The sequence below is a fragment of the Atractosteus spatula genome, chromosome 14 (assembly GCF_055471065.1).
Source record: "Atractosteus spatula isolate fAtrSpa1 chromosome 14, fAtrSpa1.hap1, whole genome shotgun sequence".
Classification (NCBI taxonomy): Eukaryota; Metazoa; Chordata; class Actinopteri; order Semionotiformes; family Lepisosteidae; genus Atractosteus; species Atractosteus spatula.
Genome location: NC_142719.1, coordinates 23,972,518 through 23,988,836, shown reverse-complemented (window position 1 = coordinate 23,988,836; position 16,319 = coordinate 23,972,518). Strand labels below are relative to the sequence as shown.

The window sequence follows — 16,319 nt, the reverse complement described above, 5'->3', positions numbered from 1 at the left end:
TAGGGCTGTCCACTTCCAAAATAGTTCCAGCGAAGAAAAAAAACAGGGAAACAGGATAGTCCAGGAAAGAAAAAAAAATCCAAATCTTCTGAAATGTTGGTATAATACAGTCTTGACTTCAAAGAATTTCACTATTTACAGATATGGATGAGTGCTCACAGCACCCTCAAATCTGTGGTCCAAACGCACAGTGTAACAACACCGCTGGGAGTTACAATTGCACCTGTGACTCTGGATACAGAGCTCCTCCTGCAGTGATATTGACAAACATCTCATTTCCTTGTGAAGGTAAAATCTTGTTTTTATATGCATGAAAATGTTTTGACAAAAATCATTTCCCCATTAATCAAAACACCCCAGATTGGGATGATAATTGTTTTTCTTTCCGTTCATGGAGGTAAATCTAATATCCAGGTCCAGGTTTTATTGTCTTGGTTATACAGTAAAATATTTAAATATAATGCGTTCTGTTTACTCTAATGTTAAGTGCTCAAAACAAGCAGTGGGCAGTGAACAGTGAAATTTCTCATTTACTTGATGAGCCCCGAGGACTGGAGGAGCTAGTCTTTAAATAATACACCTACAGTAAGAAGGTACACCTGGGGAGCTTAATCACAAGGACAATGACGGGAGTAGTGGAGCGCCCTCTAGGGAGGGATGTCAGGCGTGACAGTAACCCCTCCCCCTCCCCTTCAAGGGCGGCTCCTGACACCCTACACAATTAAAAACAAGGGCAATACTATCAACGATAAGAAATCACAAGACATGCACAGACTATATACAACCAGAGAGAAGGAAATTCAGAATATCACTATATACAAGATATAAAACCGGAGAATACTATATACAAAAAGGTAGGGCTGTCCACTCTCAAAATAGTTCCAGCGAAGAAAAAAAAACGGGGAAACAGGATGGTCCAGGAAAGAAAAAAAAATCCCAAACTTTTGACATTTTGGTGTAATACAGTCTTGACTGTCAAAGAATTTAATTCTTTACAGATATCGATGAGTGCTCACAGCACCCTCAAATCTGTGGTCCAAACGCACAGTGTAACAACACTGCTGGGAGTTACAATTGCACCTGTGACTCTGGATACAGAGCTCTTCCTGAAGTGATATTGACAAACATCTCATTTCCTTGTGAAGGTAAAATCTTGTTTTTATATGCATGAAAATGTTTTGACATTGTTACTAGTAAGTACTCATTTTTCTTTATTTATTTTTTTAGATTGTCTGAGTAGAAATAAAGAAATAAAATTGTACAAAGGAAGAAACAAGAAAAAAGTAGAAAAGTAAAAATTTTAAGACACCCATGTCTACCTCTCATTTTATGTAATATATAATTATAATGAATAATAAATAAATTATAATTATAATAAATATCTAAAATATATATATTATATATTATGACACTCGAAGAAGGATCCACAGCCGGAATGTTTTTTTTTCTTTCTTCTCTTTTTAGCATGGAATAAACATATTACTTGTTCCTTTGCAGCCTACACATGCTGACACAGCTACCCACCTAAACTATTATAGTTATATAATATATTACATATAAATATAATACATTTTAAATACTGGCTCCCAGTTTAGGAAACATAAACAATTTTAGGGGGAACCTTTCATGGCTTCTGGACCACCACTCAAATCATCATTAAAATATCCATGTAAAGAACTTCACAAAATATCCTTCTGTAGTAGAGCGCAGGAACTCACTATTTTCTTAGTTTTAATTGTTTGCTTTTCATTGTGAGTTGCTAGATGGCAGAAGTTCTAATTAAAATGACAGAAATGTGTATATTTGATATTAATAATATTAATAAAGAAATATTATTTTCATTATAAAGAACTGACCATCTGATTTGGAACTTCTAGCATCTTGCATCTTATTATCTCATTTTTTATTTATATCTTGACAACCAAAATACGAAACTTTTATGCTGGAATACTTTTGTCATTTATTGATGTAATAAATTTAATCAATTTGTTAGGCATTACATGTTTTTAATGAACTTATTGAAAAGGTTTGTTTGATTTACAAATGTCTTTGCTATTTCTATTTCTCTTTGCTATTCTATTTCTATAGTGTGATGAATGAACATTTAGCAGCAATGAGAGTACAGTGGTTAGCTAGAATTTGCATTAAAGATTACTATGCAATGAAGAAAACCCATTTGCTTTGGATTTATAAAGGTTAAATATTCAGGTACAATTGGCTCATCTCGTAATGAACAAATCTTGACAAGTCTGATTTCATTTAATTTTAAGTGAGATTAAAATATTTAAACATTCATCATTTTCAAGTTTAACTGAAAATTCAGAAACAAGTTTTTAGAACTTTTCCCTGTTATGTCAACCTCCTAAAAAGAACATTTCTTGAACATATATATTTAAATCAAAATTCACAACCCCCTAAGTATACCATAACAGTATAAATAAATGTCATGCCCAGACCGGCAGCGGCTCACAGTCCAAAATTGCCCTGGGAAACCAGGTATATAATCCATGAAATGCCACTGAAGAGGTGCTCTGACATTAAGATATCCTGTAATAGTGCTGTGCTCTGTTCCATCGGTTGGTCTAGTGAATCCCTGAAAACCTGAGATCTGAAACCCAGAACACGCCTGATCCTGGACTGAACATGTCTCCCTGCCTGCTTTCAATTGTCTGCAGTTCAATCTCGGTTGGACATTACACTGCTCACTCTTTGCATCCCCTTGGCTATCTCCAGAGAGATTCAGCTCCACTACCTTCAGCCCTTTCTGGAAACCAATGAAACTTACCAATGAAACACAGGTGGCCTCCTCACACTGCTCCTGCCAGGCGCAATAGCGGCAGTCCACTGCCTTGCAGGGCCTCCGCGAGAGAGCATCTGCGTTTCGGTGGCGAGACCCCACACAGTGCACGACCATGAAGTCGTACTCCTGCAGGATCTCAATCCACTGTGCCATTTGACCCTCTGGCTCTTTGAAATTGAGCAGCCAGGTGAGGGATGCATGGTCTGTCCGCAGTTTAAACCAGGTCCCGAACAGATAGGGCTTGAAATGGCGGAACGCCGAGACTATAGCCAGCAACTCTCTCCGGGTGACGCAATAATTTCTCTCGGCTTTATTGAGCGCCCGGCTAAAGTACGTGACGACCCTCTCCCCGTCTGGCCCCTCCTATGCTAGCACTGCGCCCATCACTGGCATCTGTATCCGGAAGCCCGCCTCACAGTCCGCGCCCCACACAAAACGCCCCCCCTTCTCCCTGAGGCAGTGCAGCGGGGCAGAGAGGCTGGCAAAGTCCCGGACGAACCTTTGGTAATAAGACACCAACCCCAGGAAACTGCGGAGCTCCATCACGGAACGGGGCACCGGCCAGTTGCGCACCGCGGCGACCTTCACTGGGTCCATGGCCACCCCTCGCGACCCGACTGCATGCCCCAGGAAAGTGACCTCCTGCCGCAGGAGCTCGCATTTTCTGGGGTTGAGCCTCAACCCAGCCCACCGGATGCAAGCCAACACTAACCAGAGATTCGCCAGGGCCTGCTCGAAATCCCAGGCACAAGCAAATTGTCCAAGTACACCACGCACTTGCTCCGTGGAACCGACGCCAGCACTCGCTCCATCATCTGCTCAAACGTCGCCAGGGTATTACACAGTCCAAAAGGCATGACTGTGAACTGCCAGAGCCCTTGGCCGATGGAGAAGGCCATCTAGGAGCCTCGGGGGCGAGCGGAACCTGCCAGTAACCGCAGTGGAGATTGAGCGAGCTGAACCAGGTCGACCCGGAAATGTAGTCCAGCGCATCATCCATCCGGGGAAGAGGATAGGAGTCCTTCCGGGTGACCTCGCTCAGCTTCTTGTAGTCTACACAAAATCTCCATGAGCCATCCTTCTTCTGGACTAAAACGACCAGGAAAGATCACGGACTCGCGGAAGGCTCAATCACTCCCGCTGCGGCCATCTTCCAAACGTTCTGCTCCGCTGCCGCCCGCTTGCCTTAGGCCATCTGCTGGGGTGGAACACGAATGTGCCGCACATCCCCGGTGTCGATCCCATGCTGTGTAAGAGCCGTGCGGGTGCAGATCTTCATTCTCGGCAAGGAGAGTTCGCAGCCATCGTTGCTGGTCTCAAGTAAGGCCCTTGCTGCTACGTCGCAGCAGCTCCCCCACAGCATGCCTTATCTCACTGTTGCACTTGGCCCCCGCATTCCCCCCAGCAGCCGCCCCGTCAACCCCGCCTGGCCAGGTGGCCTGGGAGTCAGCTCTGGCACGCTCGCCCCAACACCCGCGACACTGACAGGCCCCGGCGATGCCCGCCGCTGCCACCTCTGCTTCCTGCTCTGGTCAGCGTGCGCTTTCCGGATACCTCCTGCCCTGCCTGCTGTGAGACGGATTCATTCCCCCTGCCCCACCAACTCCCGCGGGCCAAGTTAAGGCAGCCACCCACCTGCTACAACCTGTCCAACCCCAGGATACAGTCCTCGTGGATTTGGGCGAGGTAGAAGGGGTGTTTTACCTTCGCAGCCTCAAACTGCACGGTGAGCGCCCGCTTGCCGAGAACCTCTGTGCACTGCCCCATCACTGTCCTCAGGCTGGTGGTTTCCCATCCTGGGGGTCCGGCTGCCTTGGTGCCCGGCAGGACACCAGGCCGCAGCAGGGTGATGGTCGAGCCGGTGTCGACCAGGGCCTGGCAGGGTCTGCCCTCGATGAGGCAGGGAAGAAATAAGCCCCGGCTGTGGCCAACCCTTCCCATGGCAGCAGATGGGGTGAAATGCTCCTGCTGGCTCTCCGGAGTGAGGGTAGCGTCATTCAAGGGCTGTCTTTCCCCCTTTACACCGCCTCGCTCCCGTTTCCCCACGGTATCTGGAGTCCCTAGGGCTCCGGTGCCCGGCACTCCCGGACGAAGTGCCCCCTCTCCCCACAGCGGTGGCAGATGACCGGCCGTTGTCGTTCCCCTGGCGTCGCCGCGCTGGCTGCCTCCTCCTCCCCATCTAATTTTACGTGCGCCACTTCCGCAGCCCAGCAGGGAGCGCCCCTCCAGTGGTGCCCGCCGGTCTCCTCGAATATGGCATCAGCCTGCTCAGCCAGAGCCAGGGCCTGCTCCAAGGAGACTGGCACGGCCAGCATCATGTGGCGCTGCACCTCAGCTGGCGCAATGGCCCGGAGGAACACCTGGAGCGCTATCTCCGGGTGGGTCTCCTCCGGGAGAGTAGGGTAACCCTGGCGGGGTAAGTAGGCCACATCTGCGGCGACCGGCCCCAGTGGCTCTCCCGCTAGGCAGCAGCGTTGGGCCAACCTCGCTCACAACAGTCCCGGCGCCTGGTGGCTACTGCTCGCCCCCGAAAGGCACTTTAGGGCTCGGCTGCTGGGGGAACCGGCGTTTCTCCAAGTCCAACATTAACGGCTATTCACTGTCCATCCTCTTGCTTCTAATACCAATGTAACGAATTCAGGTTCGGCGAGGACAGACACAGAGACTCAGACTTTGTGGAATGAAAAACGATGCTTTATTTCTTTTCGGCACCACCAGCCAGCCAGCCTCCTGCGCCCAGCAAAGTGAGAGAGAGACAGCCAGCCCAGAGAAAGAGCGAGCGAGAGAGGGAGAGAAAAGAGAGAGAGCAACACACAGGGGTGCGAAGCCAGGGAACTATTTATACTAAAACAGGCGATCTCCCCAGACTGTACACCCCTTTCACAGTGGGTCAGCTGCACTGGTCAGCGGCTTTCTTAATCCCCGCCCTAACCACTACCACTTCCGTCCTGCCCCTCGCCGCGTACCCCAGCCGGGCACTCTTCGGCTGCAGTTCCAGCCGAATGTGCTACAGTACACACATTAATCATGGTTATAGTAAGAGAATCTTTTAAACAATGTTAAAGTTTGTCAGATATCAATTAAAACACTGTAAGGCTGGTCCACAGCTCTGTAAACAGGGAAATCCAAGGCCAGGGTCTAAAGGTGAGTGGGAGTTCAAAGCCGGAAGGAGAAGTCAACAATCCAGGTCCAGGAACACAATCCAATAATTAGATTTGAGAAACAGGCCAAAATCCAAAAACCAAGTTAGGAATCCTGAAGGAAAACAGAAGATCAGGGACTGAGAACACCAATCTGAAGAAAACCAATCCAGGAAGCTACAAGCAGACAAAACTCAGGAACAATGATAAGGAAAACGATGGACAGACAAAAAAACAAGAGAATGAGACAAAAGCAGGAATAAGGGAAGAATGTACCAAAGGCTAGAACTAGAGCTCAGAATAAAGGTAACAATACTAAGCATTGTGTGAACAATGAGCAGGGTTTAAACAGGCTTGAGGAGGGGAGGCATGGTGAGCATGGATTGGCTACTGACATCTGCTTGGTCTGCTGCGCAGTTAGAGCAGGCACTAGAGGTTGAGGTGCCCTCTGGTGGCAAGATGGAGGAACCATAATCAACACATTGCAATTTTCTGAAAGCTTGTTAATTTCAATACATCACTTCTTTATTCAGTGTATTGTCTGTGTAAAAGTTACAAAAACTCAAAATGCAAGTAAAAGAAAATCTAATTGAAATTACATGTTCAGTGACTTTCTCGTATTTTATAACTGTCAGACTGTAACAGGTAGAATGATAAGGAGAAGGTCTCTTTGATTGAACTAGTAGTGTATGGCTTTTTATTTTTTAAAGAAAAAAAAATCTTCCAAGTTCATTCCCAGGGCAACATAACACACAACTTTGTCCACAAAACCTATGTATATTCAACAGCTAATGTAACTTAAGCTGCTTTTGCTGTGACTCACCAGTTTTCATCAGAATCTATCACAACAAAATAAACTGTGGCTCAGACTTCACTCTTGCAGCATTCCAGCTGCTATGTCAGTACTACTTTACTAGTTCTCCTGGTAGCTTGTCGGTTTTTCAGGGCTATGCATATTTTTAGACCCTTTACTGCTTTATGGGCTGATGTGATAAGATATTCAAGATTCACAAAACATAGAGAAATAAATGCATTTTGTATTATACAGTATTCTTATATGATATGTATGTATACTATGATAGTATATTACTAAAAATACATCACTCTATTCTAGATTAATTTCTTGTGTCCTTTTTACATACTGTACCTGTCTAGAATTACTAGGAACTGTCAAAGGACTTAGCTAAGGAGCTCCCCTACACTATAAGATGTAGGAAGCTTTATTTCAGACTTCCAAGTTTCTACAAAGTAAAATCTCAACATGGGCTATTCAGTCATCTTTTCCCCACAGACACACAACAACAGTTATCATCCATTATATTTCAAACACAATAATTAAGAAACAGTAGGTCTTATTGCTACAATTCTTCAAATGATCAATAAGGATCGTAGATGAACTAAAGAAATGGCATAATATGTAGTCTTCCAGGATGCTTTTTATTAGCTCCCTGCAATGGACCACAAAAAATGCACCTGAAGGGGTTGCAGTCCATGCTGGAAACAGGATCCTTTTGCAGGAGAAGGATGGTGCTGGGACCAGTGAGTGAGGCACTAAAGTTGAGGGAGCCAGCAAGCTGGCATGCAGAGGTTACGAGAATGCAGGTGCACAGTTATAGTAAAGCAAATAAAGCACCAAGGGCAAAACCACTGGCCATTGATGATTGATAGGTAGCACTTAGGGTGTATAGATGTTAGTAAAAATTTAGCTTTCTACAACAAATGATGAAGTATTTTTTTAAATCCACTTAATATGGAATATTAATATAGAATCATGTAACTACAAGGACATTTGGATAGCTGAAAATAAAAAATAAGTTTCTGGATATTATTAATTATATTAATTTATGGATATAAATATCCATATCCACTCACACCTGAAGAAGACTCCACGGCCGAAACATTGTGTTTCCTTTCTTTTCAGCATGGAATAAACCCGTTACCTGTTCCTTTATAATATATTTATACAGCTGGTAGTGGAAGTGTATTCCGCTTTCTTCATAAACATCTGCATCAAATTTGAATTGTTGTGTCTCTATGTACAAGTTTACAGTCAAGATGTTTCCGAGAAGTACGTCTAGACTACTCAGAATACAACCTACGATTAAATCTTTCTCTCTAAAAAGCTGGATGCCACAAAATGTGAGCCTGTCTCCCTATTTTAAAAATACACCCACCAAGCAGGAATGGCTGTTTTTAACTAAGGGATTCTTCACTCAGGAACTCCAAGAATAGCTTTCTAGGCAAGATTCAAAGACTTAGCTCCAACTGGGTCTTTTCTGATGATCTTGAAGATAAGATAAGATGCCTTTATTGGCCATATGCAATCTCTTGTATTAGGAATTTGTCTTTTCGCATACCCCAACTTGCTCCAACAAGGAACTCTTGCCTGGCACATTCCTCAAGTTATCTCCCTTTTCTCTCTCTTCTCTCTTGTGGTTTCTTCTGCTCTTTTGTTTATCTTCTTCTTTCCCCTGTTCTGTCTTGGTCTTACACTTTTGACACCCTTAATCATTTATCCTAACCACTAACATTAACACTAAAATCACTAACATGAATGAACATGAATGAGTTAGCAAACATGAATACTGTCAATAGAACGAATAAAAACCAGTTCTACTGGTTTACAATAATCGCAATTTTGGAAATATAATATACAGGTATGCACTTTGTAATTATAGTCTAGAATAACAAAGTAGTATTAAAAAGACAATAAACTACAAACATATAAAATAAGTGATGTTATGAAACAATTATTTTCTTATTTGATCTCCTTTCTCGTTCTTCCCTCCTTTGTGGATGACAAGGCTGGGACCTGCAAAGTGAGAACTGAGAAAAGTGGACGAGAGGTGCAACAAACTTGTGTATGAGTTATACAGTACTTTACCTGACCATGTTCTTTATCATGAATACACATTTATAGATTTACACAGCTTAAACATGGACAGGATTACCATCAAATGGTTTTAAAAAAACATAAAAACAGTGGGATTTGGTGGTAAATTTCTCAAGCAAAGTAATGTTAAAATGAGGAAGAAAAAAGTTAAGTTTAAGAATTCTGTGAAGTAATATTCAGTCATCCATACATCAACAATTACAGCTACTCTTGCATATTGTCTTCATTTAGAGGTAATTATTGTTGTGGGAAATCCTTCATCCAAGGAGCAGGACACAGTCTTTGTGGATTCAGTTGTTTTATTGAGCTCAATAATGACATCAACGCGCATTGGGTCTGCCCCGCAGGACAGACAAACTGCAAGGGTTTCCCAGCTCTTATATACAGTATGATCTCAGGAAGTTGTTTTGTTTCAGCTTCATGTGTATTCGTCTTGCCCTTTGATATGTAGCATTAGTTGACCGGTTGGTCCTGTCTCAAGTCCTGTCCTTTGATGTGTAGCTATCCTTTGATATGTAGCATGAGATGACCGGTTGGTCCTGTCTCAAGTCCTGTCCTTTGATGTGTAGCTGTAATTGTTGGAGCTGCTTAAGATATGTTAAGACAGCCGACACATTACACAATGTGCTTGAATTAAATTGTTGTGTTGAATACAGTTAAATTATATATATATTTTCCATCAATAACATATATAAGTATGTTTTATGTTCTACTTCATTATTCACACTTAACATTAATATTTTCCCTTTATTATGCCATAGCTACTAATTCACTGTGCCTGCTAGGGCATACAGGTTAACATCAATCGGAGGGGAGGCAGGTATTGGAACAGACAGACCGCTCTTAGACAATGATAGCCAGCTTAGGAACTCCAATATGTCTGTCACGTCTTTTATTGATTGCTTTTTTTTCTTTGTTTACTTACTGTTTATCTGTTTTTAAAGGCCCTTATAAAATAAAAGTTTATTATTGTGCATTATTGTTTTCTAGAATACAATGGTAAATTAAAGCAAGTCAAAAACCAGCACTGCATATAATGTTAAAAACATTTTGATGGTAGGAGTAGACCAGGAAGTCAATCTTATTTTATTTTTTGACTGATGAAAAAACGAAGTGGGAAGTCACAGATGAAAGTGAAGAGGGAGGCTCAAGAAATTCCAACATCATGCACAGTGACCACAGCGACCACTGAACAGGAAAAGAAAAGTGTTAACAAATGTGCCTTTTTTCAAGTTCTTTATAACAAAACCAGCACTTATAATGATTTATCCAGACACACATTCACAGTACAAAGAATTAGCCTCCCAGTATTTCTCCCCAGTATGGGAGGAAACCAGAGCACTCAGGGAAGACTCACGCGAATTGAAGAGAACAAACTGCACACATATAGCACCATAGGAATTGAACCCTTTACATTGAGCTACTTCCTATGGCACAAACCAGCACAAACAGAGCACTAATGCCCCCCTGAAAATAAGGCTCTATATTTTGGAAATGGAAGCAGCACCAATGGCACATTATGCCCCTAGAATTCTGAATGGCTGCATCTGTACATTGAGCACGAGTTATACATACAGTACTGAGATTAAAGACAAACGCCAGGTCACAAAGCCACAGCTAAGACCGAGCACTGCAATGTCAGAGAAGTGGCAATAAATACCCTCCTCCTCATAATCATGTAAGTGCTGTTTAAGGGGAACAGCAAAGCTATTTTCATATTTCGGGGTTAGAAAGAATCAGTATTTTCAGGTATGCACAGCGCCATGTTGTGTGAACGAGGCAACAAAACCTCTGGTGTCTTATGCGGCCTTATGACATTGTAAACAAGCAGGCTTTTGAATATATCTCTTTTAATCATATAGAAATATTGCTTTTCATTTCAAGACAGTTTTGCTGGAAAATACTACTTACTACTTACTTGTTAACAATACATGCAGATCACATTGGAACATTTCTTCTGAGAAATATCTGCTGTACAACCTGTATTTATTTGCTCATACATCCTGTTACATTATTCACTACAGAGACTAGAAAGCAGGAAGGGCTGCATCACATGACAATTCGTGGGAACTCGAATTCATTCATTCAACTTTATCTGTCATTATACTTACACGGGTGTAAAGTATAGTGAAAAGTATTTCTCATTAGTCTCTCTGGTGCAGTATATATATAAAACATCAGACAAGACAATAGACAGAAATACAATAACAATAACAGTGTAAACAACAGTATGGTGCCAGTGCAAAATTGTCAAAAACTGTGCAAATATACAAACAGAGAAAAGTATACAAAGAGGACAAAAACAGTGCAAAAGTAATATGGTGAACAGTGCAAAAATAATACAGTGATTATTAAATAGTACAACTAGTACAGTTTTTACAATTTTGGCTTACATTCAGTTGTTGTGTATGTTGTGGTGAGGAGAGATCATAGTATGATAGGAGGGAGTGAGGGCATCACCAGCTTGACGGCTCTGGGGAAAAAGCTATTTTGGAGTCTTGTTGTGTGTGATTGGAGCGTCCGGATCCTTCTACTAGATGATAGGGGGACAAACAAGTTATGACTGGGGTGAGTGTTGTCAGACATAATTTTGGTGGCTTTTTCAGACTCCTGGTGTTGTAGATTTCCTGGATGGGCACTGACGATGATGTATTAGGCAGTTTTGACCACCCGCTGCAGTGCCTTATGGTCAGATGCAGTGCAGTTGCCGTACCAGACTGTAATGCAGCTGGTCAGTATGCTCTCCACCATACACCTGTAGAAGTTGGTGTGGATCCGTGGATGCAGGCGTATTTTCTTCAGCCTTCTCAGGAAATACAGCCGCTGTTGTATCTTCTTGATAAGACAGGAGATGTTCAGTGCCCATCTGAGGTCTTTAGAGATGTGAACACCTAGAAGTTATTTACCATCTCCACCACAGTCCCTTTAATATAGATGGGGAAGTGAAATGCGAGGTGCGTCAACATGACGGTACTTTCACAAAGTTAACAATTTTGTGCTTAATTCAAAATTTTGTATTTTTTTCCATAACATCGATTAATTTATTTTGATAATAAATACATTATTTTGATTATTTTGATAATAACCGGTCTGAGAAATTGGGACTACAGTTCCCCTTTAATTACTACCTTATAGCTTTGACATTCTGTATTTGTCACAGTAATAGGCAGAATGGTGATTGATCTGATGATTGCCCACCAGCTGCAATGTTATGAGAGCTTGAAACAGCACTCATCCAAATACTCTCAGATGATGGAGGTTATCATAGTGCAATGATAACGGCCAACCGCTCCATTGGTACGCTGACCCGGAACAGCTGAAGGGGGTATTCGGCACTGCTCCAAATGCCCTTTCTATGCAATACAGGTGTCGCAGTGGTGCAGGTGTCCGGTACATCAGCTTACGTGCAAACCCTGATGAAGGCACCAGAGCATCTTAGTGACTCTGCAGTGACCTTCTCCACAAGGGCCGTGATTAACTTCCAGAAGCCAGAGTCTTAAGGCAGCAGGCAAACCTATTTTTTAGAGCCCTTCTCCTGATGCAGGGTACACCATGCGCCTCATCAGTATGGCTTGGTCCAATCTTAGGGACCAAAGAGCCTTTAAAAACAGATTAAAGAGGTGTCCTGTCAATTCTTCCCACGTGGGCCATCTTCTGTCTGCTATCCAGTTCAAGACCTGCTCAGCAGACCTACTGAAATTCAGGGTTGAACTCCCGGCTTTCCTTCCACAGTGGTGTGGATTTGGATAGGATGGTGTGGATGGTGAATGGCAGTTTACAGAGTTACTTGAAGTGCACCACAACATCCACACCGACCAGCAGTTCTCGTCGCGTGATACAATAGCTGCGCCCTATTTGGTCTCTCCCAGCTTCTGGGTGAGAAGAGCACCAATCCTGTCATTGTTGGATAAATGATGCAATGTCCTGTACAAGTAACACTGGTTCACTGCAAAATGTGAACTTGAGGGTGTCAAATGCACGCTGGTGGTCTTTGCTCCAGCTGAACGGGGCTCCCTTCCAGGTATGCCTGTGTAGGGCTTCAAGTGGTTCACCTTCTTCTTCTTCGAGAGCCCTACTCACACAGTGCCCATTGCAAAATCACCTAGTCTCTCCCCTGGTTGACAGTCCTAGTGCTCAAACTGCTCCTGGATCACCAGGTGCTGCACTTCAAAACTGCTGCTTGAAAGCTGCCAAGACTGCCTGATAATCCATTACTTCTTCAGGCAATAAGTCTAGGAGTATGCCTTGAGCCACCCCCACACAGGGCCAATTGGACTGCCATTTACCTTGCAGACCAGTTATTCAGAAAGAGCAGCCCGCTCAAACTTGGCTTTAATGGTTTGTCTGGAGTAATCTTTAAGAAGAAAATAAGATCTACACTGCACAAATCAAAATTGTGTAAAGGCTGTTTTCAGTTGACTCTCACTTACAGTACTACAACCCAAGTCAACTGGAATGTCTAGTAATTATGAACTTCTCTTTTTTACTGGAGTTTTGCACCGGGGCAAATGATAGAGAAATTCAGGCCTACCTGAGTAGGTTCAAATTCATTCAAATTGGATTGTCATGGAAACAAGACAATAGTTGATCACAGCAAGTGTTTTTTAAACATGATATTTACAAAAGGTAAAAAGATAATCCTTTTCAGTTTGGGTGATTTCAGGTTTTGTACAAGTGGTCTAAATCTTATATCTTAGTCAAAATGTTTTCAGATGGGAACTAATAACTGTTTTATTTTGCTGCAGATATTAATGAATGTGTTCAAAACTCTTCGATCTGTGGTTTAAACACAGTGTGCGACAACACAGGAGGAAGCTATGATTGCTCTTGTGAAGATGATTACATTCCCAGTACTGGATTGAAATGGACGTATGGAAACACGACATGCCAGTGTAAATACTATTATTTTGTACTGAACACAGCATTTTCATTTTGGGCCCAGTTCTTCAGAGAAGTCTTCATGTAGGACTGATCCAAGGTTCCTACAAAACCTTTGAGATGGAGTGTGATTGAGGAAAAATAATAAAACAGGCAAAAGATAATTAGTGGTAATTTGTGAAAGCAATGTAATCTGCTTAGGTACTCTTTGATACATTTGCTTTTCAATAGCATATGTAGAAGCAGTTAAGGAATCATCTTTAGGGATGACAAAGTTGAATCTGATAGGCTGAATGTCCCTCTTTCATTTAACTCTCATTTATCATCAGGTGGAGTGAAGAAATGGCATGACTGTTAACACTACTGCCTCTCACAGATCTCGGCTCCTGGGTTTGATTCTAGACCCGGGTGCATGTAAGGGAGGGGGTGGGTGTTGTGTATTCTCAGACTGCAGGTTTTTATGCACTAGGTTTAATTAGCCATTTAAAATTGACCCTTTTTTCAGGGCTTTGGAATATACTTATGTCCAATATCGTGTCCGTGAAGTTTTGTTAGGGATTGCAGTAAAGGAATGTAGATGGTGAGTTAGAGAAATCAGCTTTTAATGTAAAGTAATTTGAATGTTTTTGCAGCTAATTTCCTTAACTTTGGAAATCATAAACAAGGAATTTATTCAGTAATACTGTTTAGGTGACCTAGAACGTTAGCAGCCTGGAAGATATATCGGTAACAGAAACAAATACACTGGTAACAGCTCAAAGATAGCATCTAGAGTTGTGTGTGATGTCATAGTAGTCAACATACTACAGTGATTTTATTTTGAAGGATACATATACAAATTTCATTCCAATTAAGATTGCTAAAAAATTCTGCAAAAATTATAAGATGCAGTCTAAATAGCAGGGAGGAGAAAGAAAATGCCAGCTAGCCATTTTGCTCACTCCTTTAAATGATAATAATTTGCTGAGCCTAAAGAGAGCACTATGACAGATAAAGATTCAGTTACTCTGATACAGTGTACCCTTAAAAAATGAGAATCATATCCATAGATAGAGTGAATAGTTTCCAGCTGTATACTTTTAATTAAAAAAGAAAGTTTGTAACTATTTAAAAGTTTTTTTTAAAAGCACACCTGAAAAACTGACTTAAGTTTTGTGGTTTTTATTTAAACATCAGATGTTAAATATGCAGGAAGATATAATGGACTGTGCACAAAAGGATTCAGGTCATTGCCAGAAGTTGAAGCTGAGAGGAATTTTGAAAATATTTATACATTTCCATGTGCTGTAATGTGATTCACCACAGTCCAGTCTACAGTTAAGAGGGCTTAGAAGGTGTTAAATTGATTGGGAGAGTGGGACAGAGAAAAAGTGTAGTAGAATTAATAGAATAAGCAACAGCAACAATGAATCATTTTATCTGTAAGAGCAAAAAGGCAGGGTACTAAGCTTGTGTATGATTCTTGTGTAGTTCCCAGAAATGGGTGGGTGATGTATGACATACCTGTACAATATCGGCACCTGCTTCCAATTCCATGATTTGCATAGGGCCTGAAAACATTTTGTGCCTCCACAGAAGCAGGGGGAGCCTGAAAAATAATGCTAAATGTGCAATGTCAACAGTAGGTTGAATTAATAAATTCTACTGGCATTGGAACTGTTATAGTTACATTATATACTTGAGACTGAATGATACTTTGGTACTTCACGGAAACACTTTCACAGAAGTGCTTTGCTTCTACAAAAAAACACCCATCAATTTCTGGGTCTGTAATTGAAAAGAGAATCAACATATTTTGTTTAAATCAGTCCCAAGTCACCTAAAAATCTGTCTGTGAAAACTATTAATTTCTTATACTGAAATCCCTCCCTTATGGCTAAGTTCCAATGCTAGCAACACATTTAAATTTTTTATATTTTTTATATCTTTCAGCTGATAAAGATGCAATTAATGCAACTGATTGTCAATTGGTAAGTTAATAACCAAGGTGTAGCAATAAATACATGTATAATACACATTATATAGGAAATTGTTATATGCTGTTGATATTGGCACCATTTTTTTTTCAAAAGCCAATGAACCTACAAGTATGTACCGGAGTACCTGGAGCAAACTTATGCAAACACGGGGAGAACATACTGTACAACCTCTGTATAGTTAGGAATGGAACTCAGAGTTCCAGCTTTTGCTGCCTTTACTCAGAAGGCATAAGCTTCATTATTGAGGTTTTCTCTTAGTTTTCTCTGTGTCACTCTTAGTGCTGCAATGCACAGCTACAAATCTCTGCCTTCCATTTAATGTAGGATTTTTGCTTGACAGGTTTTTTTTCTCAACACTTCGTGATCTCATGGTTCTATAGTCTTCTTCTCTGTGCTTGCCCACATCCATTGGGTTTTCATCAACCTGCTGCCTGTAACTCCACAGAATTTCCCAGTCCTCTTTCTGGATGTTCCTTGCATACCTTCAACCTGTGTGGTCTCTACCATCAGTTTCAATTCATGAGGCTCTCTAGTGGCTTAAGCCTTATTTACTTGCAACCATACATTATGTTTATGTATTCTGCGCTTCCATTGTATTGCTTGAACTTGGACAAATTTTATATTTAGTT

General features: G+C 41.8%; 1 long non-coding RNA gene across 1 annotated transcript; it reads left to right on the top strand.

Moving 5' to 3' along the window:
* Window positions 1-1,061: 1,061 nt before the first annotated feature.
* LOC148820937 (uncharacterized) lies at window positions 1,062-15,682 on the top strand. Its single transcript, XR_016094154.1, has 3 exons — window positions 1,062-1,145; window positions 13,579-13,725; window positions 15,644-15,682. It is a non-coding gene; the product is annotated as an uncharacterized LOC148820937 (long non-coding RNA).
* Window positions 15,683-16,319: the final 637 nt, after the last annotated feature.